Genomic DNA, 27,255 nt, shown 5'->3' with positions numbered 1-27,255 from the left:
TTGCCACAGTCCAACAAAACATCTTGTCTTGCTTCTTAACAGAGGCTGAGGCTTCTTGACTGCACTACCAAGAGAACACTTGGGCCTTAAATAAAGAGTATAAAGGGTTGGAACCAGAGGGAAAAAACACATTACATGGCTGTCATTTTGAAAGACTTCCTGCAACAGGCATGCAAAATGCTGTCTTATCAAACAACTGTCCAGTTTTGTGTGATGACAAAGACTCAGCCTCTCTTCATGGTAGCATAGACACCCATATAAATGCTGAGCATGAGGTTTGAAGTCCCTGCTCTTATGCAGATTCCAATTAGTCTTGGACTTTGTTTTTTGCTTTGCTTACAAGCATATTATATGTGGTAATCTGAATATCAAATTGTCTGGGTTAATATATTTTGTTACATCTCTGTATGACTGCTATTCAGAGTTTTTGGTCCATAAACACTGACTGACTGGTTGAGCATCTGCTGCTGAAACATAAAGGCTTTAGGCCAGAAAACACACAGAGCTCAGGCCTGAGGCTGCACCTGCTTTCCTCCTCGTGGTTTAAAAGGTAAAATGTCCCTTCATTTTTCAGCTGCAAGCATTTTGTTGCCAATTCACTTTTTCTCTCTGTATATAATTCTTTTCCTTCTCTGTATCCTCTGTCTTCTTTCTCATCCCTGTGATTTGCCCCTGCTTTTCTCTTTTGTCTCACCTCCACAGGTGGCTGAACAGCTGGACAGAGAAGCAGACTACTCTGATCCAGACATGCACCTGGGCCAGGTGAGACAAACCACAACAACGGCAAGAACAACGCAGAGACGAAGGATGACAACTGTTGTATAGCTTTGCTGTGAAAACACTATTTTTTCAGTGATAACAACAATGACAATGGTAATATTTTAATAGTCTTTATTTTACTGTTACCAATAATCTCATCCCCATTTAAGTAGCTCGAATATGTCTTTGCCGTTGTTAAGATGTCAACTGACCTCGTTCACAGCAAAAACCTGTGGCTGCTGCTTTCACAGGAAGACCTGGTGGATGTGAAAAACGATCTTTTCAGGATACTTTAACTCTCCAAACTGTGCACTGAGCAGTGTAAGCGGTACTCTATTCATATGTTGTGCAGGTTTTTTAAAAAACAGCAGGAAAAAGGGGAAAAAGGCTGGAACAGTTTACAGTGTCTGCAATGTCACATGTTTGCAGCAGCTATTACAGTATGTTCCTTACCTACAGGTGGCGTAGGTTAAAGTCAAACTTCAGGTCAAGATCTGCAGATCCAAACTGGTCTGAACTGAATTGTGTGTGAATGTTTATACAGTGCCCTGATAACTTCTCACAGTGGAACCAAAACCCTGGTGCCTGGCATATAGGGAGTAACACATGAATGAGCGCGAGAGCAATTTTGAACAAAGGCCATGTTATTTTAATCACTAAGCTGGTGCCGAATGGCTGAACTTATCTGACTATTTCCTCCACTGACACTTAATTCAACATCCACACATTTTAAGATTATTCTCGATAAGGTTAATGTTAGGCTGTGAGTATACATCAAACTCTAACAGGAGATGTGAGAAAGCGGCCAGCCTTTGAGTGCAACACCATAAATTTTATGCCCAATATCACATCGTACCCCTGTCTATAAGGGTGAGCTTTTGGCCAATTCTGCACTGGCTGCCTTGCACACCTCTCCATCAAAAAACTCTTTGGCCAATATTTAGAGATGTTCATGTCAAATTTCTACATGTAGTTTTAGAAAATCTCTACATAAATAACACCGGTAACTGTTAACTAATCCTGAAACCCATGGTTCAACAGGAAACTCACACCTGCCTAGTGTAGCAAATGTAGCAGAGCAGAGAACTGTAATCAGTGGGGATTGGTTACATCGCAGTAATACTGGATCCACTTAATAAGGTAGTATTTGCATGTACATCTCTACTTTAGGGCTTTTTACATATTTATTTTTCATAAACATTTGTTGTTTATCAGCATCTGGTCTTTTATGGAGCTATTACTGTAGCATAATTATTTGTATACATGTATAGAGAAGTATGTACTGTACTCGTGTCTCAATCTGTGCCTGTGTAGTCTGATTTGCGTTCGCTCACAACAATCAAAAAACACTGATGCGCCATACAGTGGCCAAGGCCATGTTTGAAATGTTCACTAACCAAAGGCTTTTAGTTGAGGTAATGGCACAAGTTACCATATGGTTCAGCCTCATCCGTCTGAACGAAGCAATACTGAAAACACTTTAACTAACCATTGTGTTGTTTTTCAGGTAGTGGTGGGAAGGCTGTTTTGCGTTGAAGGCAGGGTATAGAAAAGTGGGATTAACAGACAAATCTCACAGGTGGTAGGAATGTAGCAAAAAAACATGTGTAAAAAAATGCTTTCCTGACCTGTGAAAGAAGTACTATCAGTTATAACAGCTTGGAGAGCAAAACACTAGCAGTTTTTAAAAACAAATATTTTTGCATTTAGAGATTTTTGTACAAATTCCCTGTTACATTCACAAATGTGAGTACAAACAGAAATACACATTTTTAAATCGACTTTCGCAGATTTGTCTGAGCATGTGCACACGCAAATCTTACTACACACACACACACAGATTGAGACACAAGTAGATAACTCTCAATACAGTACCTGCCTACAAATAATTATGCTACCATGTCAGCCCCACAGTTTTCTAAAAATCCTGTAGCTAAAAATTCAGACAATTTCCCAATTTTTTTTAATTTCACACTGTGCAATTGAACAGTACATATTAATTTGGACTGGATTTCTTGTAATGTACTGTCTGAAGGATGGAAGTCAACTGAAGCTGCTGGTTTTCTCTGCACAAATTACAAAAACAAAGGTGATTTACCAACCACATAATTTGATTATGTTTATCCTGAACTCAGAAACTTCAAACTGTGCTCCAGTGATGCTGCACATCCCTTTGTATGCAAATGTACATTTCTCTTAATGTGTGTATATGAATCCTTAAGGCACAATGTGTGTGCGTGCATGTGCATGTGTGGGCAGAGGTTAATTTAGCCCAGCAGTGAAGAGCCCTTGATAAAGAGCAGCCTGATCCCTGTTTAATTACCTTCCGTCTACATTTCATTGGTGTACACTGAGTCATAGGTGTGTGTGTGTGTGTGTGTGTCAGTGTCTCAGAGCGGACGGGTGGGGGTGAGGGACACACACAAGACACAACAGTGCACTCAGCATCTGTGTGAGTGAGAACTTGTCTGACATTTCTCCCTGTATACTGATGTCATATACGTAAAATCTTGCAGCTCTTTTTACTACGTGAGAGTTCGGTGGCGTGTGCATGTGCGTGTGTGTGCTGGGAGGAAAGGAGAGTGAGAAGATGTAGAGCTGGAAAGATTCTGGAAAATACGGAGGAAAAGAGTGAAAGAGGAGGAAGAGTTAGAGAGAAATGTTGAGTGATGACAGGGATGTCCCTGCAGAACTCGCACACAGAAACAACTGTGATTAAACACTAAAAACACACACACACACACACACACAAGGGTGGACGCTGGAAGTCTCACAAATTCATATCTCCTATTGATGTCGCATAAAGTCATCATGATGGATGACAAGAGGAGGATAACCCTGTGTTTAACTCTGTGTGTGTGCCTAATTATATTTGAGTTGCTGCACTTGTGAATCTAATAATTTACTTTTTTACATGCTGAGCAATTTCCTTTTTTGAGCACACATACAGCACGTGGCTATACACACACGGCAACACATATTGGTAAAGAAAATACACACACGCAGAGGCAAATATATTCATGCTCATAAAAACATGAAATCCACACAAACACACACCCTGCTCCTCATGACAGAGCCTCTCCTTTGAGTGTGTTGCTGATGGCAGGACCAAAATAACGTTAATTTAATTAGGCCTAATAAAATGGCTGAGTGCAGCAATCAGCGACCCATCACTGGGATGGGAAATGCTATCGGAATTAAATGACTGCACGCGGATGTGTATTAAAAAGCTAATAACATAATTACACACACAACAGCTCGTCTTGTCACCACTAAACAATGCTGGCAGAATGCTAATGGCCGTCCCATGCAGTTTGAAGTGTTTTTCTCTCCCAGTCTTTTACCTGTTGTAGTCCTTTCTCCACCTTTTCTCAAATCTCTTTCTCCCTTTCTGTAACCAAGCTGATGATAAATACAGCAAACGGATAAAGGACGGACAGCTCTGTCAAAAGAAAATCACAGCAGCATGTTTTAGTGAAGACTGAAGAATTACTTTCTACTGTATAATACAAACGAGGCTGTAATTTAAAGAAGCCACAATGTAATGTAATGTAATGTATACTAGTATATCCCTTTACTCTATGCTATTACTCTAATAAATAAAGTGCAATTAATTACAAATTGACAAAGTGAAAAATGAATTTGTTAAATTAAAACTAAATTAATACATTTTTGTATTTGTTTAGTCTGACAGTATGCCTTATTGTAATAACCATTAGTTATTAATAGCAGTATTAATTAAAGGTAATGAAAAAATAAAATAAAATAAAATAAAATAAACATTCCCCCCAGACATGATACAAAAATATTTAAAATTGTAATTTGGCTTTTCCTCAAAAAGAAAAGCTATTTAGATATACATTTTCAAAAATGTTTGAAAATTGCACATCTATAAAAATGCAAATGTTCCTTATGTCAGCAGTTTAGCTGCTTGATGAGAAACATAGATGTTACCATGTACATATGTTTTAAATCGGATTTAAAATGAGCACAGAGAAACTTTTCTCTGTCAGCAGTGTGAAATTTAATTCAGTTTTATTTATAAAGCTCCAAATCACAATAAAATTATCTCAAGGCTCTTTACAGAGAAAACCAGGCAACGTCAAACCCTACACATTCTGCACAGTGGAGCCCAAACACCCAAGTGAAGTAACAAGAGGCTGGAACTTGAACTAGAATGGGGATTTATCTAGTCAGATCCATTGTTTTAAAGGCCAGCAGCTCTGTTATGTGTTTTCCTCCAGGCAAAAAGTCCTGTCCTCTTGCCTTTGAAATGTCAATAACAGCCTTAGGGAAAAGGATTTCTTATTTTGCTCAATAGCTGACCTCAGTTTATGTACAGATTCTAACAGAATCATGTCAATGTAGAGTAACAAAGTCTTCTCCCCTGATCTGGCAGTGATATATTCATAACAAAAGTTGCAAACTTGCCTTAAAACAAAATCTTTGTTGGTGGCTTTACAGGAACAATATTGTGGTAACATTTCACAGCCATTAAACCACATTATGTCAGTGGTGCTTTGTCAGTGTAACTTACCAGTCCCAGTTGCTTATCAGTTATGTACTTCAGTGGCTCCTTATATTCCTGAACAATTTTTCTTGATTTTGATTTCAATCCCCAACCAAACTCCTGAATCACCCTGTGTGTGCGAGTACAGACATGTAGCAGCCGGGCACCAGTTTGCCTAAAGGCCCCTACCATCTCTTTTCATTTTACCTGACATTTTTGTGTACTGCTTTCCTATTACTGGACTTTCAGAAGTGAACTTCAACTACTGAAGATTATAAACTTCTCATTGGTTGGTTAACACTTACATTCACATTTTATCTGTAAGTATATTGACTTGACATATGTAATTCTGTGGATATTGGTTGACGCTGACACGGCCCTTTTTAATCGGTTTCTGAAGCCTTCATATGTGAATGGAAATGTTCTCTAACGTTTATCGAAAATAGCGCATGTATTAAATTAAAGTTTTTTCTTACATCGTTCTCCTTGTCTCTCTCTTCTTGTCAGTGACTCTCTCCATCACTTTCTCACTTTTCTTCCCTCCTCTTGCCTCTCTTCCTTTGTCCTTGAGTTGAAAATGGAGAGGTAGGCAGCAATGAAGAGAGACAGATATTGGTTTGACACTCTGTAACATCTTTTTGTTAGCACCAAACTCACTCATCTGTGCGTGTCAGAACTGTAAATGGGTGTGTGAGCTTGTGCACGAATAGGCATGTATCAGTGCATCTGTGTGCGTCTGTGTGTGTGTGTAGATGAAAAACTCATTGAGCTGACTCAAGGCTGGAGCTGCTTACGAAACCGTTGAACTATCTGGCAGATTTCAATGAACATAAATGAACATGTGAACAACAGACAGAGAAAAAAAACTGGATTGATGTGGTGGGCTTACGGTTGCTAGGCACTGTCAGTAACCTTTATCAGTGGATCTAGCTTTTACTACATGGAACCAAAGCTGTTTGCACCATCTATAGAGTTACATGCAGCTCTTTGTGATCATAACAAAGACATAGTACAGAATGCATGCCGGAGAAGAACATCAAACAAGACTTTAAAGCATTACAGGAAGTGCAGCATGTCCCTGGACCCCTGGATCATGTGATCAAATCTCCTGTTATATTTTCTTGTAGTGGTATTTGGCTTTAATCAACAGTCTGCTGTTATCAGAGACAGTAAAGATGGATGGAGTGAGTGAGTTGAGCAACAGACAATTATCTTCCCATCTTCCCAAAATGCCAAGTAGTTATTTGCGCCACAGTCGGTGTGCACATGCCAATGGACATGCAGAAGGAACAGGGCAGTTGAGAGGCAGCACACTACAAACACAAACCAAGCATTAGACGGAGCTAAAATATTCCAGCATCATCCACATAAAACAAACACAGCGGAGATCTGTTTGAGCATTCCTTAAAAAAAAAAAAAAACACTGTACATGTTCTACAGTCAAGTAGGTTTATCAACACAAATACAAAAAGGTTTGTTATTATTTTTGTAAATATTCATTATTCACAATAAAAAAAAGGTTTTAATATAAATATGTAGCCAGTCGACTCTTGCTAAAGCTAATGACGTTTATACACATTTTCACTTCTTATATCTTCGTATACACTGTAGCTGACACTACAGACACTTCAAACACTGCTTCCATCAACTTGCACAAAATTTTTCGTCTTCTACAGTCAGGAAGGAGTATACATTTTACGAATGAGTAAATACACTACACAACAAACTGAATAACTGCTCAAATCCTGCGAGAACACCAATTATCGTGAGTTTCAGTACCAAAACAAGCTGAATAGACGGCACCCAGCAGCTTGCACTGTTTATATGCAGTGACATTTGCGCTGAAAAGGCCAAAAAAGGAGGAACAACAGCGCAGAGTTTGGGTGACAGTGTGGACAGTAAAACCTACAGAGGAAGTGAATTTAGCAAAAATTAAATTAACCTAAAGGTGCATTAGCGAAGACCTTAAAGATTGTTTGATAAATCAAGTGGAGCAGAGTGTTGTCTCACAGCCATACTACCCCCTCCATGATACAAATTTGGTACCTTAAAAAAAAAAAAAAAAAATCAAATATTTTTAATAAAATGTTTATGAGAACACCTGCAAATAAAAACCTAAGATTAAAGTCTTTATATATTACATGGTCTGATTATATCTGCTGACTGGAAGCACCAGCGACCCCAAACTGGAGAAGACCAGGGCCAACTTGGTCGGTGGTCACAGTAGCCATCGTGTGTATCACTTTCTTTACTCATGGAAAATTACAATTTTGTTATTAAATCAGTTACAACTGGTTGAATAATAACAAACTTGACCCCGTGTCTGAGAACAGGGCCAGTATTTATCACACTGCAAGAGTGAAAGCTTTGATATAAATGAAAGATTAAAGTAAAAATCCTTCAATTTACTTTGTTGTAAACAAGAAACTAGGATTGAAGGTAAATTGAAGGATTTTAAAGTTTGACATTTATTTACAGCTTAAATTGATGAATTGGTTTAATTCCTAATAGCAATCTGATGGTGTCCTAAGTTGGTTTAGCAACAGTTCGTAGATGGATGCAGTACACAGACACAACGCTTTTAAGGCAATTTTTCAACTTTTGTATGGTTACTGCTGTACTGAGCCCATGCACATATAATAAACTGGTTAAAATGACTGAGATAAACTTCTAGCTTGTTTACAACCTGCCTTATTGTCCGAGCACTTGTTTAATTGTCCTGTTGGACTTGATGTCGGTGTGATCCCATGTTTTAGCAATTAACATGGTGACTACAAAAATGAGCCACAGGTGGAAATCTCCTCACATTCTCACACTGAAACTCTCTTTCCATCTGTTTCTCCACCTGCCTCACCTCCCTCTGCCTCTCACTGCAATCATGTAGTGCTGTGGCTCCATCTTCACACAGTTTTGCTCCAGAAGACAGATGCGATGCTAGTGCTCTCCCAGGAGAGCCCCTGGGACAACACTTTAGAAACCAACCCCACTCACACTGCTCTCACTGGACAGATCTGGTTGTCCCGGAAACTGAAAATACATTTTAGAAGACAGGCACACACAAAGCTGAGCAAGACACAAGCCACACATAACATGAACGTACACACTTTGTTCCTATTATCCTCATCTGTTTTAACCCATAGCCACTGGACACAGCTTTCATGTTGTTGCAACACACACACACACACACACACACACACACACACACCCTCACACACACACACACACACACACACACACACACACACACACACACACACACACACCTCTCTATTCAGCCAATCACAGTAATTTATAAGCTCCACATCAAACTCTCCTAAAGTTTCCTCTGTCTGTGTCATATTCTTTCTTACACTTTCTTGTACCACTTTCCCATCAGTTTACCTCCTGTTCACCAATCTTTCTTTCTAAATCACCATCCCCAAATCCCACGTTCTCTCTCTTTCCACTCCATCCATCTCCCTTCTGTCTCCCCCCTCTACTTTCTGTTCTCCCAGTTGGTTATTAATGGTTTTAATTTACAGAGAGGAAAGACCTTGGTGCCTACATAGGCAGCCCCAATGCCCCCAGTGTGCATTTGTGTGTGTGAGAGAGAGGAAAAAGAGAGAGACCCCCTGCTCGTCCCTGTGTAACCAAGCAGCAGTAACGCTTTGTCTTCTTTAACTGTGCTGCTCCTTCAAGGTATGCCACTCCTTCTCTCTCCATCTTCTCCTCCAACTCTTTCCCCCTTTTCTATTGCTCCTAATGATCTCTTCTACTTTGCCTGGCCAGCCTTTTTCTGTAACATTTTAGTCTCAGAAGCATGTGATGTCTTTATTTCCTACATAGAACAGCATGTTGCAACCTCTTGTGACTGGATGCTGGATGTTCGAAACAGGATGTACTCAGTTCAGTTCAGTCACTGTGCTGTTATTTTAACAGCTCACAGAGAACAGAGCTAAAGATCAATCATTTTAAAAATGTTTCAAATTATTGCTGTAAACATGCCCCAGGTGCTTAATTGAGACTGATATATAGGTCCCACTTCAATGAACTGTGATCCAAAACATATTACATTGTGCTGAGTAACCAGATGCTTTCAGGCTTATTTGTGAAATAGCCTAAACAGATCTCCAGATGTATTTAATGAACTGTGAAGCTCAGCAAATAATCTTCTGAACCCTAAAAACTGCTACCTGCAGCACGCAGCACATACAGTTGGTCTTATTGTTCTTGGAACGAACATCACAGTACCTTTTACACAGGAGGTAATGAAGTAAAAGACTCCGTTACCTCCTGTGTAAAACCTACAGGTTAAAAAAACAAAAAGTGAAAAATCCTACAATATCCACAATGCACTGCTCCCCGTGCATCCCAATGTCATGTCAATTGTAGGCACGGATAATGCCTACTTGTGTTCTTTTTTATAAGCAGGCTGTTATCCTGTTAGCCTGGCTGTGGCCCAAATACATTATTAAACTACTTTAAAGATTCTACACATTCACAAAGATGTTTTCAATTCCTCTGGTTGATCAGACCTCCAGTTAGGTTGAAGCTGTGTTAAGCTCTGCTGGGAGCTGACTGATGTGACAAAACTAGATATACCAGGAAAGGGGGCTGGGCTGCATTGGGCTGTGCCATGTGCCACTTATTACGCAGCAGCAGGCGTGGGGTGGGTAATCAGCTGATAATCAATCGGCAGCAGGTTGTGGAGATGCTGGACTAAACTTTAACTTTTCACTGCGTTTAAGTGTCGGCAGAGACAGTACAGCCTTGGGAGAAAGACTAATCAGGCAACAGGGGAAAACACCTGTGTGGCTGTGGCTATGGGTGTGTGGAAGCGAAAAAACCTAAACCCTGTCGTCGCTGTACCTAGTTACACATTCTCTCTCAGCCAGTAAAACACAGAACACTAAGCCTTCATAGCTTTGGCTACCCAGAGTGTAGTAGTGAAAAAAAAAAATCTAAACATGATCTGTGTGTAAATGAAGTTTTGAGTTCCTACCTACAGTACGTGAAGCACTGGGTTTATGTAAAATTCAATACAATGTCTCCTAAACCCAATGGGTTTATATTATGGCTGTTACAACCATGTGCTGCCTAATATTCTGGCATGGCAGACAGCTCTAAATACTAAACAATACCCATGGGCCTTAGGTACCACTGCTGTGGAGTAGAAGCCAGAAGTCGAGAAAGGGAATGTTGGGAATCTATCACAAGTTTGTCACGGGTCACTTCACCAAACCTGCATGTGTGTGGACAGTGGGAGGAAGTGGGAGTGCCCATGATAAAAGCACCCAGACATGGATATGAACCACTGTGCCACCTGGCAGGAGATATGCTACAGATAAAGTATTAAAAATAAAACGGTTGAAACTAAAATAAACTAACCCACCTATGAGGTTACAGGGCTATAGCACAGGCTTGGTTTGCTTTAGACACAAAAATACCTTGCTTAGGATTTGGGAAAGTTCATGGTTTAGGTTAAAATAGGTATTTGTTAAGGTTAGAGGATCCTCCATCTTTTTCCAGGCATCTTAAAATCATCTTTCTTACATTCTTTTTCTCACGTTCTCTCTCTCCTCTCTCAACCCAATTACTTCAGGCTTCCTTCATGTGGTCAAAAATTTGGGAGCTTTCTTTCTGTATCTAATTCACCCACACACAGACACACGCAAACCTTCAGTATGTCAGGAAATTCAACACACAAGAAGAGGATATCAAGTAGTGTGCTCTCCATTAATATTTTACTAATATGACAGCTGGGTATGATGTGATTTGATGTGTGTCTACACGTGTGTGTATGTGTGATGTGCACCCATCACTTTTAATGAGGGCAGACAAAGCATATGGAGAAAGGCAGGGAGGCAAGTCGCCTTCCAGTGCCTTTGAGCACAAGCGCGTGCGCGTGTGTGTGTGTGTGTGTGTGAACATATTTTCTGCCATGTTCTATGTGTGTGTGGACATCCTAAAATAAATTTGTGTTTGTGTGTATGAGCCACACAGAGCAGGGCAAAACGGAAACAATAGTGAGAGACGAGGGAGCGGGTGTAACAGAGAGAGTGCACAGTGGATGCATGATGTCAAAAAGACAGATGGGTAATGTCAAGCATTTCATAACTGTGAAGCTGGAACTTTTTCTAGATCCTATTTAACCAGAGACGCTGGCTAAGATCACATGATTATTTACAGTTACAGCCCTCCAAAGTAGTTATGAGGGGGGTGGAAGGTTACGCAGGCACACACAGCTATACACACAACATATTTTCTTTAAAGTTTACTATGTAAGTTGCTTATCAATTCTACTGGAGCATTAGAGGGACAAACACTTTGCTCAAGGGCATGATTGCATCAGTGGAGTCTTCATAACAAATGTAACAGAGGCTCTGCAGAGCTTTTTTTTTTTTTTTTGTTAAATCAAAACACTGCTGTATTACTTTTTGTTTTTTTTTCTGGTACTATGTGTATGTCAACTGGTCACAAACCTTATTCATACTGAAGAGAAAGACAGGTGAATTTCATGGCTGTTGGCCTGTCACTCATTAGCACTACAGCAGAAACAAAATTTAGGATGACAGAGAAATGGGACATTTCTAAAATCTGCCTGCCAGCATCTCTCTGTTGAATCAGAAGACAAAGGAAAAGGTGGAATCTGCGCAGATGACAGACATTTTAGTTATCTTTGAAATTGTTGTATGTTGTGTTTTGGTAGGTTTACTCTACACTGACTATAGTATTATAGTCTACTTTGCCCTAATGAAATATGAAATCATCAATGCTCTCTGACTGTACCTTTTAAATTTGCAGGCTAGTTTTGCATTTTGGTGGTGCTTATCAGGGTTAGGCTGTGAACAGTGAAAGGCACACAGTCTGACAGATATTTTAAATGTGGTCACTCTTAATGGAAAACTCACCGAGGCAGTCAACAGGGTTCTGCAAGGGGGCACTACAGAGCATAAAGACATATGTCAAACTGACCCAGGCTATGTTGGTGGTAAAATTAGATCTATTTTTATGTTATCGAAATGGTTGGTAGGTATTTCCATGGATATTTCAGAGGATTTCAACAAAGGGGATCCATGGTCAAATGGAAAAAAAAAGGGAAGGGCAGTAAATTAAAAACAGAATAAAAAAGATACATGAGAGCAATACAGAGCATAACAGCTAGAGTAAACAGAGATAATAATACACAAAAATAAAGATAAGCGTTAAAGTAAAACAAAGGTAAAAATGGAAAGAGAAGGGTGTGTGTGCATGTGTGTGAGAGAAAGAGAGAATTAGGAGCAGGCAATGTGAAGGCCAGACACTGAAACAAAATTAGAGTCCATGGTTTGGTTAAATGTCAGTGTGTGTGTGTGTGTGTGTGTGTGTGTATTCACTCCTCCTTCTGTAGACATGCAAGCCCTAAACTCCTCTTAGCTCTACACACATACACACACTCCCACCTCATTAGCAGTAGGACATGACATTTCTGGACCATTCTGGCCAGCCTTGTGGTGGTGGGTGGGGGATGACAGAAACTTTAATTTCTCGTTTTGACCAGAATTCATACTTACTCATCATTAAAAATGGGAGGGGGGAAAAAGTCCTTTCAGTTGAAAATAGGTTATTGAGAAGAAATTCACATCAAGTATGATAAGGCAGCTCAAAATAGCTATCATACACAAAGTCAGTATCCTATATGGCGAGAACACTTTAAAAGCCCAGAAATGATTATAACTATTGGTAGTTTGCTTTGAATGCCAGCAATCTTTGTTACACACACCTTAACAAGCAATCCTCTCTTAATCCACAAACACATTATGTTTGTGTCACCTTCTTTGTCAGTGTCTTTTAAGAAAACCACATGAGAACGCAACCATCAAATGACTCGTCAACATGACATGATGTAAAAGGCTTAAGAGGCCAAAGGTGTGAAATTAGTGTCTGTAGCCACACTGAGTTACTATTTGCACATGTGAAACACACTGTTAATACACTGTCAAAATGTGAAAGTGTGAAGAATTAATTAATATACTTAAAACCATGCTAGTAGCACAACCTCTACACTATATTATTCAAGTGTTTACAGATCTAGGCGTTAATGTTATCTATGTATCGTCAATGCATTGTCTACAGTTTAACATGTTACTGTATCAACATTAGGGCGACATTTAGGAAAAAAAGGCTAATTGTGAACATGATGGAACCACGTTATGTTATCCCAACTCGCAGATACATAACGGACGTAGCAGTACATGAACTTTATATTTATATTAACATAATGAGAAATTTTGTCCTTCTCCTTAGCTGCTATAGTTTAATTTACTGAAGTTGCCAAATTTTAAGCTATGAGTGAGTGTGAGCACTCATCAAACCAACCAGGGCCGATGTTGTCCCCTGTGGACTAGACTTGAACACCTGCACCAGTCCATAGATGTGCATGCTATGTTCACCGAGACAAATGAGCCTGTTGCTGTTGTGTCTCTGCATGCATTAGTTTCAGGGAATAATATGGATAATTTTGCATGTCTTGTAGTTTGACTTTTTTGCATGGGCACCTCACAATGACGATGCTCAAGCGATATATTGTGCAGCCCTAGTCTTCAGCCTCCAAGTCTTTCCGTAGCCACGCACACTATGTTGGATGTAACCCAAGGGAAAGAGAGGAAGCAGTCTGTCACACAGTCAGGGTCATAGCAGTACGCCTGCCATAAGCAGAATAAAGACACAGATGTACTCATAAAAACAAACACACACACTTGAATGCATCTCTTCTGCATACACATACATTCATTCTCATCTGCAGTGCTGCTGGTGTAGCCTGGTAGCAGGCTGCTGTTTAATCACTGTTCTAATGTCAATAAACTGATTGGTCAGTCAGGTCATTTTGATGTTTGTTAGGAAAACCACAAGGCTGAATTACTAACTGGTATGACTCACTTCCCGTTTTCTATCTTTCTATCTATGTATGGAGACTGAGTTTACATGCAGACCAATATTCCCGTTATTGAAAATTTCATATACAACGGAGACGTTTCCCACTGACATCCTCTCTAATTAGAATGTTTGACCAAATCACAATAATTATTCTTTGGGTGATGAGTATAAATGCTGGCAGGAAAAACAACAAAAAAAATTTAGATGTTCAGGAAAGATGAAAGGAAAAAAGGTAAAAAGAGTCACAATAAGATCTACTTTCTCGTATATTTCCCTCCTCCCTCTGCTTTTCATCTACCTTCATCTCCTACTTTTGGTCTGTCTCTCCCTGGCCTTTCCATCGCATTGATCAGTGACACCAACAGCAATACAGGGAGGAGAAAAACGCTTTGTGATATTTTGGCAGGTGAGAAGGAGGGAGGTAGAATGAGAGCTATAGAGCGAGAGCATCGAAGAAAAGGAGGCAGGGTGGGAAATAAGACAGAGATATAGTCAGAAGGGAGCAGGAGTCTGTTTGAATTTTCCATTAAAAGAATAAACTGCAGCAGCTCAGAGGAGATACAGATACATGAAAAGACAGGAACAGTGAATAAGTCAGTGGGTTAATCTGTCTCTCTATCACATGCACACACTCACACACGTATACACATATATGCACACACTTCACTATCATAGAGCTCTTGAATTGATAGCATAACTCTGTCAAAGCCCTAACACCTGCCCTAACAGTGCTGTGTTTGGTTTGTGTGTGTGTTTTTGTGTTTTCAGACAAACAGCTGTACTGAAGATGATTAATGTTCTACAAAGGAAGCATATAGTCACCACTTTCTGACAAGCCTCCATGCAAATTAAAATATAGTGATACAGTGAATACTTTTCTATATATAGTTTTTTATTTAAAAACAGCCTCAGTTGCTTCCTAATTCAGCTGGACACTGCAGTTTTTATTTTTAGATGAGGACTAATACAGATTTGATGCTGTAGGTCTTTTATATCAAGAAACAGCTGTGAAGTGAACCTGATAACTGAACGTAGCATGCATGGACACATGAACATAGTATGCAACTATTTACAAATGTATTTAAAGTATAAAAAAGCAGTCAAGGTAAACCTATCCAACCTATCATCAGATCCATATGGATCTTAATGTGCCTACAAACATTTTATGCAGGCTGCATTACAGACTGTGCAACTGAAATATGAAACGAGATGACAGAGACAGAGTAAACTTGCTCATATCATCATGACAGAGGGATATTGCCTCTTAGAAGCACATGGCAGGAATCTTTAAAAACATAAAATTTAACATGAAGGTCACAAGTTTCATAAGAACAAAACAGTTTCTCATAGCGGAAATAAGAGCTTATCTGAATTGTGCTGCATCTATGTGTTTTGGAAAGAATCCAAAGTGACAACAGGATATTTATGTAAAACTCCCAATGTATTTGATTAATTGTACAGGACTGAGCACTCTTACAGCTAAGACTGTCCTCAGATAATAAAAAGTACAATATACAAAGAATTACAGTCTTAAGGGTCAAAATGTATAGCAACTCTCTCTCATTTCAGTTACTCTACACTAATGAAGCATGGAAATAAAGACAATATTCATGTTACCATATACAGGTATACAGTACTTCATGGGTCCACACATGCTGCTTGCAGAGACAGTTTGTACTCTCCACATCAAGAAAGTGTCTTACATTAAACTGCACCTAACTAAATATTGAATTGAACTGAATTGAATTTTATCCCCACACAGATCTCTGGTATGCTGCAATATTTCATCCTCAAGGTCACTTATAAAGGCATGTTTTCATTACGCTCTCTTCCTTCGAGAAAGAATGCTTCTGTTAGAATGGGCGAGGAAAATAAGACAAGCAATGAATGGGACGGAAATATGCAGCAGGCTAGAGAGAGTGCAGTTTTGATGAGCCAACAGATGTTCCACCTTTCATGAACCTTGACTCAGGCAAAACAGGAAGAGGACAGCAGAAAGAACAGAGCTGTTGAAACATAAAATAAAGATGTTAATATACAGACACATAAAATGGGTACGCATTTTTCAGCTTTCAATTTTTTTTTGGAAATGTCATTTGATGCTAATTAGGCTCTCCTGGTTAACACAAAGGAAATAGCCTGCTTTGCCCAGTACAATGAATAGAGCTGAGAAAAATATCAGACAGGTGTTTTTTCCACCCATTGCCTGGCTTTTTCAAGAATCAATGATCATTAAGATCTAAACTCTCTCATCAATGTAAACCCATTTATTAACCCAATTTATTTACCCAAGTTTGAAGACAGTGTTTATGAATGGCAGGGTGATGCAGTAGTTAGCAAAGTCACCTAAAAGCAAGGCATCCTTGTTGGATTGTCACCTGCCCCAAAACCTCTCAGACACTGGAACTAAACAAAATTTTCCAACTTTCCCAAACCAAAAATAAGTTGGTGGGATAGGCTCCAGCTCCCCAGCAACCCTTGAATAAGTGATGTAGACAATAAATGGATTAACGCCTGCTGCTTGCATTTTTTTTTTGTGGTTTGTCCTATAGCTGTTTTGTTGATGCTTGTCTAATTGTCATTGCACTGCAGATGGTGGATTGTAGTCCATAAATCAGTTCCTTTCAAAAACACTAATGTTGGACAACTTTTGTGACAAACACAGACATGTTAGCAATCCTTCTGCAGAACTGCACAGGTCAAAATGACATAAACCAGAGATATCTAAGGGAGCTACGCAGTAGGTAAACAACTTGTTAAGACTTTTAGAATTTTAGGTCTGTTTGTTTTTTGATTTAATTTGTCATTGCATGGAAAATTGCTATGGAAGGGTGTTGTTGAGAGAGAGGCTGTTGAACTGAGGAGGTGAAATCCAGCCGGTCGCTGACAGTCAGTTATCTGACACCAAATCCACAATAATTATACTTGAAAGCGCTGCATGAGTCATGATAAATAAAAAAAATACACTGCAAGAGTTCCAGTCAATCATGTTACAGGCAGTATTGACAGTAAGTCAAGTCTAAACGCTTCAGAGTCTGATGGTGTGACTCGCTTGCTGTGGAACTGGTTTACAGTTAAGAAAGATTGTGTGTCCAGTATTTTTCCACAAATCATTTAAGAAATATTTTTTTAATTAAAAGCAAGGCCCAGTTGACAAAATGAATAACAAAAACTAATTTTGACATCAGGGCCACATATTCAGAAAATCCATGTGTCCTGGTCAAAGTAACTCTGTCAAATGCTAGTTGATGCCCAAACACATTTAGGCTATTCTGAAAGAACTAGGTTGTCAAATCCAAAACTTTGTAGAGGAACTGAAAAAGCAGTTTCAAAGCCTCAGAGAGTGCACTGAATCTGTACGTGTTGCCTCAGAATTCAGTTACTTCATGTATTAACTTAAACATTGAAGGATTAAAGCATAGGCTTAACAGGCACATGCTCAGACACCCTAAGAATCAAGGGCCACAAAGTGATGCTAAAAGATGTGTTTTTGTGTATGTCAAGGAATATAAGACAATATCAAGTGTTTGGACACATTTGTGTGTCTAACTACTGTCTCAGTATGTGTAGGTGTGCGTGTGAAGGCCTCACACAGTTTGACCCTTTCTCATTAATCTCCTCTGGAGAAGAAACGAGCTCCATCCATCAAGCTGCCATCTCAGAGGTAGACCCCACTACAGAACTGGCTACAAGATCCTCATCGTCTTCCTCTACCTCCTTCTTAACACACTTAATCACCCAACAATCCTGGCAACAAGTTCCTGTTTCTTGTCATCTATCCATACTACACCGCTTTCTTTTTGCCAAAACACTATCTTGTCCCAGTTTATTAGACAAAAGGACACAGACAATTGCCCCAGCAAAACCATTGATGTACCATGAAAAAATAGATTTTTTTTCTCCTGTTATAACATTGACAATATTCCAAAAGGTTTACATCATACTGCTTTTCATGTTCATACAGTGTCATATTGTGCAGCATGTAGATACAGTACACTCTGTACCTCAGAGTACAGGTGTGTAAATTTCAACATTTTCGACATTGACTGGAGATTTGAATTTGTATTCATGATCCCCTGACGATAAATCCCAATGACTTAGGGTGATGACCTGACTTTCCACCAATTGGCAGCAGCAGGTCAAAAGAGGCACTTTTGTCTTTCTAAATCTGATAAGTCTAATTCAATTTGTAGAGTTCATGTTCCCCACAGCATGAATCCTAATGAATTCCCCTGGAATGAAGCAGGTCAAGATTTGACTTTGGTTTGACCAAATCCTTACCAAAGCAGTGAGATTCATAACACTGTGTGCATGTTCCCCTGCTGACTGGCAGAGATATGTAGCATGTTGTCACAGATCACAGAGAGGAATTATGTTATGGCTGAAGTTCTAAAAGCTTTAACCATGTATGAATTGAAGCAGATTGGGAAATTCAATGAGTTGTTTAAGATGGTTATTATACAGTCATATTATTAAATCTGCAAGTAGGGCTATATTCAAGGAGGTGTCCAGGAGCCCAGTGGCTGCTTGAACCGAGCTTCAACCTGTGTCCAAATCTTTTATTGTGTCAGATTTGTGAATATGTACACAAACCTTTACATATGCACACAGATTTGTAAGGCCGATTGCTAGAGCTTGTAGTAGTTTGCTGACTAGGAGGATGTGTTGTACCAGCACTCTCAGTTAATATTGTTAACTAGAGGCTGGGTCACGGCAACTGGACTTCTAGATTTTAGGCCAAAATGTTTCACTACTCATCTCAGACTGATGAAGCTGGTTGGATGAGTAGTGAAATATTTCAACTTAAAAACAAGAAGTCCAGTTGGCATGACTCAGCCTCTAGATAACTTCATCTGGACACCTGAGAATCTTCACAGACTTAATATTGTTAAATTCTTTTACATATTTACAAATCCTCACAGACTTTTACAGAGAAGTGTAGCACTATTTACATCATTCTGTTCACTTGTAGGTAAATGGAAGATACAATGGATAATTAGGTTTAAGACAAGGGTGCATTTTCCTGCTTGTCTTTGAATATAGTTTTATGTTAGTGGGTAACTGCTACTGGATCACAACTAATTAATTACATTTGGGCCCTAAACATAGATCAAACTATTCCTGAAAATCCTTAACCATGTCTTCTTTATGCAAATTCAAGCTGACGTTAACTTGCAAGTTTTTTTTTTAAAGTGTGTGAACATATGCAAAGCGCTCCCTCCACTCTCTCATGCTCACTTTGTCACAGTCTTTTGAAATGAGTATGTCTGTGTAAATAGCTTCTCAGTCTTTCTTTTCCTTTCTGCTTTCTCTGTGGACCTTGGCTTTTTACCTCTATTTTATTCCTCTACAGAGAAGAGAAAGTAAAGAGGAGAGAAAGAGAAAAAAAGAGGTAAAGCAGAGGGAGCTGTGATGAAGATTGGCTCTGCTCACTGCCAAAACCATGGCAACCCATCAGTGTTGCCTTGAACCAGCCAAGAGGGGTGCCATTGTAGGCAAAGTTTTAAAGACACTCTGTATATATTCCTCAAAGCCAAGTACAGCATGATGTGTGAAATAGTATTTCTATACGATGATGACTTTCAACTACCATATTCCTGATAATGCCAACAAAGATGTTTTAATGAGCAAATCATCAGATCGATCTAAATTGCTTGAAATGAGAGATGTGGGCAGTGAAAGGATAAGGGTTACTGTACATACAAATAAACCACCTTGTGACAGTATGTCACCACCTACACCAAATAAATAGAGGTGTTCTTTTTTGATTTTTTTTAATATTAAAAATGCATTTTCGGATGACAATTTTTTTTTTTTTTTTTAGTTTTTATGATCTAAGGTAAGTCAGGACTCTGACTGCGGACTGCTTCCTAACTAATTAGCTGTGAGAGTTGTAAACAAATATCACCTGCTGGCTGTACTGATCAGCTATGAACTGCTGTTTCTAACCTTATGGAGAATATCTGCAGACTCTCCACACAAGGATTCTTTACTAAACAGTTTTATTGACACAGCAGTTACAAAAGCAGAGAGGATTTCATCTTTTGCCTCCCATTTACTCTGAATCAGCTTGCTAATTGGATGGGGGTCATCGTCAGGTGCCAAAAGAGGGGACATCATCATGTTATTTCAAACCGCTTAACTGTGCTACCCAACAGTGTCACAGTCCATCCAGCAAATGCTCCATTGCCATTTTTGACTGTTGGTGACTCTATAATCAGACGAATTTATTTACTTAAAACTGATGCAAATGTAGTTTTTTAAGTCCAAAGATATAAGAATTAACAAAAAGGACGCCATCAATTATTTAAACACCACCTAGAGGTAAAAGACAGATTGGTTCATATTGGAACCAATGACACTGTGAGGGAACAATATGCTTTTAAATGCTCTTCAGTGTTTCCCTTAAATGTTTTGATGGTCAGGTCTTTTTTATCAATTCCTGTCAATGCATGCAGATATACAAATTCATAGACAATAATGGTGACCAGTTTGGTGATCAATTTATGACTGTACACCAACCTCACAGATATAACTTAATTTCTGGATGAACTGACATATTTACTGTCTAAACTTCATTCAAATTATAAATAAGTAGTTCTAAGTGTGGACTAATATTCATGTTGACAGTTGACAGCTTCCAACACATTTTATGTGATTCATCATGTGACTGACATAACATGCCCACTCATTTACCTGGTAATCTCTCCCTTTGTACCAATGGCAGAATTACTATTTCTAATCAACTCTTCTATAAACCCTGGGAACAAAAACTGTTGATTTAAGCAGAACCAAAATAAAACTAAACACAACAAAAACTCTTCTCAAGCACTTATTGACCTGTTCTGTTCACTGTCTCCCCTTGAACGACAGCCTTTGATTTTTACTGTGATGAACCTTTATCTGTTTTTAACACCAATTTAGTGGAAATTATACTGTAAATATTGTTGCACTGCTAAAGACCAAGATATTCTCTAACAAAATTAAGCCTCTATGGAGAAACGTTTCATCTGTAGGTCAGCTTAGCTGTTACTACTCTAAAGCTCAGAGGAGGTGGAGAAAATTAAAACTCCAGTTGGACTGGGAGTGTGATAACCAAAGCCATGAGAGAAGCCAAATGATGAACAATGAGGCAAAAATTCCTACTCACCTTGGACAAACTAACTAGTCCCTTCTAAAGTTATTTCCTGTGATGTCTTTTGAAAAATAAATGCAAGTATTTTACAAAATAGATTGCAAAAATCATAAACCACATTTTCCAAGACCAATACATTTTTTATTTTAGAATACCTTTAGATGATTCAACATTCAATGATTTCTTCAGGGAGGTCCCCAGTGAGCTTGTCCATGCAAAGGGCCAAACTAAATGATCCACATCTCCCCTTGATCATCTCCTCCTTTGTTATTATCTTTGACCTTTGTTATAAGACTAATAAATAAAAACATTGTAGACTAGTGCTGTCCCCTTACCCCCTTAAGTCAATGCATGAGTCAATTAGATCCCAAGTCAACTTTATTTTGTCAGTCTTGTCATGTTTTTAGATGTGTAAGTGAACACCGAGCAATACAGCAGCCGTAGCTGTAGACTTTGTCTTTTTTCCAAAATGACTAAACCACAAAAGTCACTGTCAAAACATTATTCTGTTTCACTTGTATCTAGTTCTCACTGTCACTGTTTGGGTATGTGCCTTTTGTATAGTTATGTGAACCCATCCCTCCATCCATCATCTATACCCACTTATTCCTATTTAGGGTCACAGGGATCTGCTGGAGCCTGTTATGTGAACCCATTCTGGTTCAATACTATAGAGATGTTTCAGTGGAAAGATTAGAATTAGAATTAGGTTTAGGTTAGGGTAAGGGTAGGGGTTATGTATATTTATGTTAGGGGCTAGGGTTAGGGTCACTACATCACTGGCTGCCCTCACAACTAAGACCAACAAGATGTCTAACTCAGCTTTGGTCCTGGCTGACAACATGCTAGAAATATACAGTGCCCTCCACAATTATTGGCACTCCTGATTAAGATGTGGTAAAATTGGTCGTTACTGGGTCTTTCAGCAGGATAATGACCCAAAACATGCGGCAAAATCTACTAAAAAATGGTTCAGCAGACACAAACTCAAGCTCCTCCAATGACCATCTCAGTCCCCAGACCTCAACCCGATTGAAAACCTATGGGGTGAACTGAAAAGGAGAGGTTGGATTTTTCTTTTTTTTCTGAATTTTGGTTCTATTTTTAAAAAGAAAAATAATTTATTAGAAGCTTAAAATCCAAACTTAAGCAGGGGTGCCAATAATTGTGGAGGGCACTGTATAGCTCAATGTTTAGTGAATGTGTTTAGATATATGTAGGTGTGTTTGTGTGTTTTCCCAGGGGATATATGGGGTGACTTGGAACACTATTAGCTGAGGTCACAGGGATCATTAAACAATGACAGAGAAAAACAGAGATGGAACCAGAAGAAATGTGCAGAGAGAGTTTGTTTCTAGAGGTGCAGGTGGGTTTAATGCATTTGTCAAGACCAATTTTTATTCCACTGTTAATACTGGTGTGATTGATACCTTGCCCTGCTGGAACGAGTATGTTAAGCTCTTGTCGGTGTTTGATTCTCTTTGGTAATTAATTAAACTGTACATTTAGCTGTTCTCTATGACAGATTTCTGCTGCTTTTAAATTAAAGATTTTTGACACTGAAACAGGAAAAAGCTGGCACTGAAGAGGTTCAAGACACGTTGCTATGTTACTGACAACAAAAGTGGTCAATGATTTTTGTATTTCTATTTCAGTTTTTGAAAGATGTCATATGCCACCACTGATGTTTTCAGCTTTCAGAAATCTTTGTCAGAGCTCAACACACCATAGTCTGAACAGAAGTTGTACTGGCTCTATGGCATCCACTGAGAAATCTATGACATTTTCAAGAAGAAATGAGGTTTCAGTGCACAGTGGGACACGCTAAAGCCCCGAAATTTCAAAATTCTGTCACCTATTTTAGTACAATGTCCTGTTGTGCTGTCTGTATAACCAAATAAGATAACCAAATTCAAAAAACAGCAAAGTTGTTTAAAGTGGTAGAGTTAAGGGAAGGATTGAAAAGCTCAGGGATACATAAAAAGCTTAAAATTTCTGCAATCATTGAGGTAAGCTTGACTGAATCGCTCAATGATAGAAAAACACACCAAATGGGTGGTAATATTCATTGCTGCTGGGGCCTTTTTCTTTGACCTTATATTTTGTTCTTTCCTTGAAATTGTGTAAAATTCAAAATGGTAACAAAGGTGAACAAAAGTAATCCAAACTGTGACAGAGAACTAAACAATGACAAAGAATCATAGACAATGAGCTAAGGAACAGAAACTAATGCAAAATAAAAGTCCATGACACAAGTACTTTTTGTATTTCATATTGACATGAAGGCGTACATAATGGATGGATGAATGAATGAATGGAACGATGGAATGATGAATAGGCACTATCCATCAGTAACACAAGATTATGAAAAGAGACTGCACACCAGGCTCTGTTGTCACTTCTTCACAATATTAAGTGTAATGTAGCAGAATCTAGCTGTCCCACATAGCTAAATGTTTTTAACTTAAAGCCGGTAATCCTTAAACACCAGTTTCTGTGCAAAAAAAAAAAAAAAAAAAAAAAACTTCATTTTTCAGTCTCACCAGAATATTAGTTGTTTTTAGCAAAAATGACCTTGTTGAACAAACAAAAAAAAACATATAGGTTGCTTTAGTGTATAAGTCACATTTCTAATTACACTAATTATAGTCTAAATTAGCCTATGAAGAACATAGGCTACACATAACAACAAGCAGAAGTGCATTACGACACTGTATCAAGCAACAAACAATTGTGCTATGGGTGAAGGTCAAACGGCATGTCCTCCTCCTCTCTTAGGTTGGCTGAATACTCACTCCAAACTTTGTTTCAGCTGCAGCCTTCATTACCTGTACTTTGAAGTCCGTTATAGTAGGAATTGTAGTTTAGTGTGAACATAAGATAACATTTTTATTTTTTGGCGGTACTGTATTATCTCCAGTTGAGTCAAGAGTACCATCTAACACTAGTGACTACTTGACAAAATTACTATAAATGCACACATATAAGTCACTTTGCTGTATAAGTCACACTACAAGCCACAGTAGTAAAAAAAAAAAAAAGTGTGACTTATAGCCCAGAAAATTAGGTATTGAGCACCTTATAAACATCCAGGGTGAGACCAAATGTCTAGATGTTAATGATGTTAATTATGCATTCTGAGGTAAGAAGGTTGGGAATATAAACATTTTAATGCATGACCTTAATTAAAAATGCTCATGCTTTCAATCATTCTGGTTTGTTTTCAATGATATGCTTTTACATGTCACTAATGTGGCTTTTCCACATCGGTCCTATGAAGAGGTGCAGACGTTTCTGTGGTGTCATGGCAGTTTTGCGCCGCCTTGCTACGACGGCCCCATCCACTTTGTGGTGGTACAGAGTTGTAATCGAGTACAGTAGAGCTGAGTAGTGCTAAAACTGTGTAATGGAAAAGGGGCATAAGACTTCATGTCACACACATAAGATATTCCACTAATATGGACTCAAAGGAATAACTCATTGAACATTATTGTATTCATTACATAGTAACACAAACAACCTCAAAGCTGCAAAAACAAACAAAAAAAAACAACCTTTGACTTGTACTGATAGAGCTGAAAAAATGTGAAATTTTGGGACAATCAGAGAGAGAAGGACAGACTTGCACTGAGGAGAGAGATAGAAAAGTAGAAAGCGAAGATGAACGATTGAGATAAGGAGGAGGTAAAGCAGAAGAGAGAGTGGGGATCAAGTGAAGGAGGAGGCTAGGTGGTGTCGTTAGGATTGGGCTGGGGTGGAAGAGAGCTGTAGAGGCCAGAAAAACAAGCGGAGAATAAACAGATCGAAGGAGAGAGGAGAGAAAAACAGGCTGAGACGGAGAGAAAGGCACGGAGGGCTGGAGGCAAACTCAGCATGAGAGGACAACAGTGACAGACAGAGGGAGGAAATAAATGGGAAGAAATAAACTGAAAGGGTGGCAGCTAAAAGAAGAGGAAGAAAGGAACGTAAGAAAGAGGAAGACTGTAAAAAATTGCAAGTGAGTCTATCAACCAAAATTTCGCTTGTCGATCCTCTCATTTTGTCTGTAGTCGGTACAATACATGGGGGTGTATGTTAAAAAGACAAGGAGACAGACACAAAAACATGACTCATCAAGAGAAAGGCAAGTAAAGAAAAATGGACAAACTGAAAGACAGAAACTGTTGCATAGGCCTGTGACAGGAGAGGCAGGAGGAGACAGACAGACGGAGGGTGAGACAGATGATCAAGGTAAGGAGTAGAGTGAGACCGCATGAAGGAAAAAAAAAAATAAGTAGGAGAGATGCTTGAATTGGCTGTCAGAGCTCTCCTGTCTTTATTACTTTTCTATAGAGCTGTTTGGGAGGAACAAAAGGACAGTGTGTCTTCAATGTGTGTGGGCCCTGGATGCCCAAGGCTACCAGGAACCTGACTGTGTTTGTGTGGACCCTCCAAACACACAAAAGAGGCACACACAGGAACAGGGCGCTCACTGCTTGCCAATGGGGTCTTTTCATTCGAGCTCAAGGCTCAACCTTCAGCTAAGTTAAGAGAAGCACAAGGCCAGCAGGACTGAATAGGAGACGCACACACACACAAACACACACACGAACATGTCTTCCTACGCCCCTTCTCTCATTCTCCCTTCCACTACCTCTCCTCCTCCGTACTGTTTTTTTCTCCTGTTTTTCTGTCCTCTCATTCTTCTGCAATAGATGGGAAGGTCACTGGGAGGTGGAGCTGCTACTACCTGTCTCTGTCTATCAGAAATTTAAATAAAAAGGAGGACAAACACAAATGTGTCAGAGGATTATGAACGCCACACAAACATTTGTGTCATGCACTTTCTGTATGTACTGTGTGTACATGTTGTTGTAGAGTGGCTGTCCATGTAAAGTTTTTGTAACACTTTCATGGTTCTGACTGGGCATTTTTTTTCCCACATACCCAAATGCTGCTAGCAATGCATTGTTTGTTTTTTCTCGAGGTCCATTGTGTTGCTTTTTAAAAATCAGTGTAAACTTGGTATAGTATTAGAGTTTTGTTCCTGTTAAAATAATAATATGAAGATTCTGCACTGCAAATGTGCATTGCCAATGGTTAGTACCTCTGTGTTTCAGCACTGTTGTGTTTCTAACCACTCCCCCCTCTGTGTCTGTGAAGACACTGCTTACTCCTCTGTGCCAACACTGCAACCCCCATTCAACCTATACTCAACGTTGCACAGTCATAGTCATAGTCAGCAACAACTAATAAATCCAGTTACTTTTCTCACCTGAATGTCAGAGCTGTCAACATCTCTCTCATCTGTCTTCATTATTTAAAACACTTTATTCTCATACCTGCAAGGTCAGGGTGGTGCTGCACCACACCTATCATCGTCATCATCATCATCATCATCATCAGTGATGCAAAAGAAAACAAGTAGATTTTTGGTCTTTTGAGTATCTCAGCTCAAATGAATGTTTTCACTGGTGTATGTAGAATATCTCCCTTAATTATTTGTCTGAATTTTATTTATACTAGAATCTGATTCAATCTGGTGCATAGAAGAATAGCAGCAGCAGGAGTAATTTTCCAAATATATAAATGCTTCATTTTACTGTCATTTAATGTTTTCAACCATCTGCAGTATTGTTCAAGAAGTGAATCTGGCAAAATGAAAGATTGAATAATAAACCTGGAAGCGCTTGTTATCCAATACAGCGCAGCATGTTGTAGAACAACAGTAGCAGTATCAGACTTGTCTAGGTCTAAGTGTGATATCCCACAGAGGTCAGTGCTTAGATCATTTATTTTATCCGTGTGAATGCTGCCACATTCCCTGCTTCAGAACAAGGAGAAAAGTTTAACTGGAATTTACAATTTAAAGAGTTACAGTCCAATTCAGGGCAGATCAAAAAGAAGTCACATAAAACAAAATGTCACAAAACTCAAAGTCCATCTGACACAATTACTGCAAAGTTACAAGTGTAAG

General features: G+C 39.0%; 1 long non-coding RNA gene across 1 annotated transcript in view; it reads right to left on the bottom strand.

Annotated features, from left to right (window-relative positions):
• The window catches only part of LOC113133208 (uncharacterized), a 79,677-nt gene extending 63,788 nt beyond the window's left edge, over nucleotides 1-15,889 (bottom strand). Inside the window, exon 1 of the long non-coding RNA XR_003295966.1 lies at nucleotides 15,782-15,889. This is a non-coding gene — a long non-coding RNA (uncharacterized LOC113133208). The remainder of the gene's footprint in view (nucleotides 1-15,781) is intronic.
• Between the last annotated feature and the right edge of the window lie 11,366 nt (nucleotides 15,890-27,255).

Source organism: Mastacembelus armatus, chromosome 6 (genome assembly GCF_900324485.2).
Source record: "Mastacembelus armatus chromosome 6, fMasArm1.2, whole genome shotgun sequence".
Taxonomy (NCBI): domain Eukaryota; kingdom Metazoa; phylum Chordata; class Actinopteri; order Synbranchiformes; family Mastacembelidae; genus Mastacembelus; species Mastacembelus armatus.
This window is presented reverse-complemented; position numbering and strand designations above follow the sequence as displayed.